The sequence below is a fragment of the Oratosquilla oratoria genome, chromosome 23 (genome assembly GCF_046742065.1).
Source record: "Oratosquilla oratoria isolate Oo_2021 chromosome 23, ASM4674206v1, whole genome shotgun sequence".
Taxonomy (NCBI): Eukaryota; Metazoa; Arthropoda; class Malacostraca; order Stomatopoda; family Squillidae; genus Oratosquilla; species Oratosquilla oratoria.
This window is the reverse complement of record NC_134799.1, coordinates 14,348,532-14,354,805: the sequence shown is the minus strand read 5'-3', so window position 1 is coordinate 14,354,805 and position 6,274 is coordinate 14,348,532. Positions and strand designations below refer to the sequence as shown.

General features: G+C 43.9%; 1 protein-coding gene across 5 annotated transcripts in view; it reads right to left on the bottom strand.

The window, feature by feature from the left end:
* LOC143037974 (facilitated trehalose transporter Tret1-like) overlaps nucleotides 1–6,274 on the bottom strand; it is a 34,632-nt gene that overhangs the window by 10,291 nt on the left and 18,067 nt on the right. The window contains exon 1 of one of the 5 annotated variants that reach the window (XM_076206728.1): nucleotides 90–224. The exons of the other annotated variants lie outside the window; for them this stretch is intronic. The gene's annotated coding sequence lies outside the window, so the exon portion shown is untranslated. Of the gene's footprint in view, nucleotides 1–89; nucleotides 225–6,274 lie in introns of those variants that run through there. 5 annotated transcript variants of the gene reach the window in all.

Below are 6,274 nucleotides of genomic sequence, written 5' to 3'. Positions count from 1 at the left end.
CACACCATCTAAAAAAACTAAGGCATGAAAACAAGTTTTGCGCAAGAAAACCGTGGTAGATTAAACATAAAAAACACGTAAATTCTTACCCTTTGTGATTATGATACGTAGGATCATTGACTTCTCACACATACTTAGGTAAAACAAATGAAGCTCTCACTAAGCGGCAGTAGGCAGATGCACATCACGGCAACAGGGCCCGTGCACAAACTGGCCACTGCAAGATTGTTCCCAAGCCAGAGAGAGAGAGGGGGGTGGTGTGGGGGTGGGGGCGGGTGGGGAGGACACCCTTCCCCCTTGCAGGGTGAGAGTGAGGAAATGGGGTAGGGTAGGGTGATTCCCTCACCCTAAATATAATCACCTTACAATTACCAAAATTACCCATTTCAAACACGCGCGCGATAATCATCCGTTTTCTGAAAATAACCAAATCTCGGTCACGTCATCTTTGGCGCGTTTGGGTATTTATCCATCATACAAAGTATACACACACACACATATATATTTTTTTTCCTTAGGGTAGTTTGGGAGGAGGAAGTGGAGGGTGGGAGGAGGGGGTGGAGGGCGGGAGGGTGTAGAGAATGGTGTCGTAAGCCTAATGTTGTGCAAAGAAGTGGTCATGATGGCACAGTGCCAGACAGGTTGGCAGTGAGAGGCTATTGCTCCTTCATTGTGCTGCACGCGAAACAGGAAACCATGAATCACATCTTTAAAAGTCACAAACTTAATCTTTTTAACTAAACCTCATAGTAACAGCAATTAAATACATTAAGTTCCAAAACCTCATAGTGCCAGTAATTAAATACACTAGTTAAGTCCCAAGACCTCATAGTAACAGCAATTAAATACACTAATTAAATCCCATATGGTTATAACACTAATAAACACTAATTAAGCGCCATATTCACAATGCTAAATCCCACTAATTAATCCCCGTGTTGTTACATAATTAAAACGCTAATTAAGCCTTGTATTAACAACAGTAAAATACACTAATTAAGCTTAGTGCTCACAACATTAATCCACTAATTAAGCTTTGTGTAGTCACAATGGTTAAATCCAAAATTTAAGCCCCAACACTGAAACCCACAAAGCCTCATTTAGTTAACACTAAACCCCACTAATTAGGCATAATGCAGTTATGATACTGTACTCGCTAATTAAGCCTTGCTTAGTTAACACTAACATCCACTAATTAATCCCCGTGTAGTCACAGCACTAATTAAGCCCAAACCTTCAGTGGGTCAATGCCTCCCAAACAGATTAAAATAGTCTGATTCTCGCCAGAATCAAATATATAAAGCCGGCCACCGTAAACGAAGAAGATTAGGGTTAACCGCCTAAGGTTAACCTTTTCGCTCCGTTTTGAGATTTTGATCGTCTATTCTCGCTGTCGCCTGACGATTTTATTCAGCTGAAGAAAGACCCCTTGTACACTCTGTGTACAATGTACAAATTGTACTTCATCACAGAGATGTGTTAAAGTACACGCGAACGTAGTCAAAGCTTCCACCTTTGCCCTCTGTGTTAGGTAGGCAGATCAGCAACCGCTGACACAGTAAAGGGGTTATCACACTGGGCTAATTTTTCATCCAACCTCCGATTAATCGGCGGTACCACACACCTCCAGGACTTTTTGATATGCTGGAGGAAAAATAACCCAGTGTGATAACGTGTGTCGGAGGAAAAATTGCCCAGTGTGATAACGCCTGTCGGAGGAAAAATAGCCCAGTGTGATAACGCCTGTCGGAGGAAAAATTGCCCAGTGTGATAATGCCTGTCGGAGGAAAAATTGCCCAGTGTGATAACGCCTGTCGGAGGAAAAATTGCCCAGTGTGATAACGCCTGTCGGAGGAAAATTTGCCCAGTGTGATAACGCCTGTCGGAGGAAAAATAGCCCAGTGTGATAACGATCGTATGAGCCGGGTCAGCATATATTGTTTTGTCATTCAAGTCTCCACCCTTTCTAGACAACGTTTATAACTTGTCTTTGTTATACTGACTTAAGGTGGTTGCACACTAGGCTAACAGCTACTTGCTTTTGCTACTGAGTTTAACTAGAAAGGACTTTGGTTTCAATATTCTAGACTTCCGTAATAAGAACATCCTAACAACGTGTCTAATATTCATATTCTAGGTTTAACGTCTCTCAGTTCATCATTCACCCTCTCACTCTATGACGTAAGATTAGTAATTTGACATTTGGAAGTAGGAAAAGCAAGTAGCATGCTAGCGAGAATTGCTTAGTGTGCAACCACCTTGTTGCATCCTGGCGTGTATTATGTTGATGTGTTAGATGTCGCCAGGATATACACCCACTCCCCGATCAGAAAGGGTAATGAAGTTACAATGATGTGTGTTTGTACGTGTATGTATATATGTACGATTCACCAGGGCTTTGGATTACGTGTTGGACTCGTGATCGTCAGCTATTACCCTTCCGTATGAAAGCTCAGAGTTCACATATGACCCAATTTATGCGTAATGCTTTGAGCGCACGTGCGCACACACACACACACACACACACACACACACACACACACACACACACACACACACACACACACACACACACACACACACACACACACACACACACACACACACACACACACACACACACACACACACACACACACATACACATACACACACATACGCGCACGCACACACACACACACACACACACACACACACACACACACACACACACACACACACACACACACACACACACACACACACACACACACACACAACACACATACACAGTCACACACACACACACACACACACACACACACACACACACACACACACACACACACACACACACACACACACACACATAGATCGGTCATGCGAGCTCTGAGCTCTCTTCCTGGAGGGAAATAGCTGTCGATCACGAGTCCAACACATGATCCAAAGACCAAGGTGAATCACACACAGCAACGACAACAATAACAACTTGCCCAAGAGAGCGGGATACCAGTTTGCAGATTTGTGAATCTTTTTAGCCCTGGTCGGGAACCGAATTAAGACCCCACAAAGCCGGTATGTATGTGTAACTGTGACTGTATGTGTGTTATGTGTGTGTGTGTGTGTGTGCGTGTGTGTGTGTGTATGTGTATATGTGTGTATGTGCGTGTGAGGTAAACGGCTCGTGACGACAGAGACTTTGTCACGGACAGAGCACACGTCACATGAAACCCTGAAGTGTCACTTTATGTAGAACCAGCTGGCTGTTTCCACACAGGTGGCGTCACCAGGTGCTGAACAGCAAATCATACGACACTTCCTTAAGTAATTCATCAAGAGAGTCAGACCACCTAGTGAAGAGACATTCTGTATTCTCGATCTTGAATGATGCGGGTGCCAGTCTTCCACCCCTACCGTCCCCTCACCACCCCCCAGCTGAGCTGACTGATGAAGGTCGGCTGGACGCAAACTGGGAACACTTCACTGCAGTGCCAAAAAGGGGACATCATCTGAACACAATGGCAAGACAACAATGGTAGTAACCTTCCGTTCAAAGCATACTTTATATCAAACAAAGCTGATCAACGTGCTTGATCACAAACTCAGGGAGGTGATGTCCTAGACGAAGCGTGAGGTAGTAACCCTAGGCCTCTTAACTCAGTGCAAGACTAAGAATGAGGAAGTTAACATAAAATAACTCAGTCCAGAGGTCAAAACACTCAAGCAAATCAAGTATATATTCTACGACTGAGCAAAATATGTTAGGGAGACAGTATTCAACCCTCATGCATAGACCACAAGAATTTAAGAATAGAGAAGATTGCAAGAGACCGTTAGGCCTACACTAGCCAGTTCCATGTTCATTAACACCTATCATTCCCGACCATAAATTTATCTAATCTAATCTTCTCTTATTTTCTCAGCGCTCACTGCATTGTTACTAAGCCTATGCTATTCGTTAACAACCCTATTGGTAAACCAGTTCTTGACTATTTCCTTCTTAAACCTAAATTTGTCAAATTTAAACTCATTACTGCGAGTCCTACACTGCTGTCTTGATATGATGACCTTGCTTGAAGGGTTGAGATGGAAGACTGCGATGAATGCTTTGATTGGTTTGGAGTAAGTTTATAGATTGGGTTAACACCCCCCCCCCCCCGATCTCCTTATAAGGTGAGAAAAGATCTTTGGTGCGTACGTCATCATCAATACGTCATCAAAGGGTATCTGCTTGTTATGGCCCTGAGAGACGTACATCAAAGAGGATCATCTCCCTGGTGCCTGTCTTCAAACCCCGTCAACACTCTCACCTCCATATGGAGGTGCAGCCCCAAGGGGCTGGCACTCGGTGACGAAATTTGTCGTTTGTCAAACAAGCATACCACGTAACTTGGCATGACATTTTGCAAGCCACGTTTTAGTGGTCGGTCCTAACATTGCAAGCCACTTTTTAATGCCCGGACCTGAGACTTTTTGCAAACCACTTTTTTGTGGTTGAGCCTGCCAGTCTGCAGCCCACATTTTAGTGGTCGAAACTTTAAAGGCCTCTTTTTAGTGGCTGGACCAGACATTTTACAGGCCATTTTCTAGTCGTTTGATTTTTTTTAATAGTTCAAAGATTAAGTAGAAAATAGCGTGTTAGGTCTAACAAAGCACAATGTTAACACTTGCTGGCAACATAGTGTCTCAGCGGTCACACTATCGGTCGTATTCTTAAAAAAAAAATTCCTTATATAAATCTTATATATGTACTTGGAAAGGAAATATTTATATAAGGACTTTTTTTTTAAGAATACTACGGTAAGATTCTTACGGTGGTATTCTTAAAGAAATATTCTTTCCTTATATAAATCTTTCCCTTCCAAGGATTCAAATAGAATTAATATAAATATTTTTTTTTAAAGAATATCACCGTATAGCTTCCTCTCAATTCCCATAAATGCCACAAGAGTCACCCCAACCTTGGAAGTCCGAGCACTGAGGGCAAAGGTGACGGCATAAGTTCGCAGCTAAGCGTCTCCTGGGGTAAGACCCCTCAGATCACATAAAGAATCGTCCCCCTAGACTTCGACAGGGTGACAATTCTTCATGTGGACTATCCTAGGGTGACAATTCTTCATGTGGGCCATCCTGGGTTTACGATTCTTCGGTTGTATATAAGTTGATGACAATAAGCATAACCCTCATTCAATCTAACGTAATCTTTATTCCACTGTTGATATTCGGCGTACTGAGGTGACAAGCCTGCAGGTGGGATCTCATGGGGGTGACGATTCTTCATGTGGGCGTTCTGGGGTGACAATTCTTCAGGTGGGATCTCATGGGGTGACAATTCTTGATGTGGGCGTTCTGGGGTGACAATTCTTCAAATGGGATCTCATGGGGTGACGATTCTTCATGTGAGCGTTCTGGGGTGATAATTCTTCAGGTGGGATCTCATGGGGTGACGATTTTATCATGTGGGCGTTCTGGGGTGACAATTCTTCAGGTGGGATCTCATGGGGTGACAATTCTTCATGTGGGCGTTTTGGGGTGACAATTCTTCATGTGGGCGTTTTGGGGTGACAATTCTTTATGTGGCCTGACCCCTCAAACCCCTCTCGGATCTGGAGAATAAAATCACTCGGTGTCTGATGCAGTAGCATATAATCCAGTGTGTTTCAACCGGGGCTCCGCGGACCTATGGGGGACCGCAGGGCGGGAAATTTAAAATTTTGCTTTATTTTCTCCATTTAGTAAATATGATGATAATATGTTCTAATGTCACAAACTCCCCCCTATCGGAAGGCTAGGACGGTGCCCCTCACAGAGGCCTTTGTAGCGCGGAATTTAATGAACCATGCCCCTGGTTCAACTTCGCCGGTGGCAGGATTCGAACCGCCATCCCTCTCGACCTTCGCCGCAAGTAATGACGCCCTAACCCGCTTAGCCAGATGAAAATAGCCTAACACTAAACATCAATTACCGTGAAAAGGAAACGTTTGATTAATCATTCTTTCCTACAAATATCATTGATTATGTTTATCGTTCCGAAACTCCTTCTATAAGGAGGCTAGGACGGTGCCCCTCACAGAAGACTTTGTAGTGTGGAATTTAATGAACCATGCCCTTGGTCCAACTCGCTGGCGGCAGGGTTCGAACTGCTGTCACCTCGACCTCCGCCACAAGTAGCGACGCTCTAACACGCTTGGCCAGCAAGCATCCAGATACAAACGTAAAATATTATATCCTATCTAATCCTGTCACGCTGTCCTTCAGAAAGACATTTCAAGCCGTTTAAGGACAGAAGTTCCCC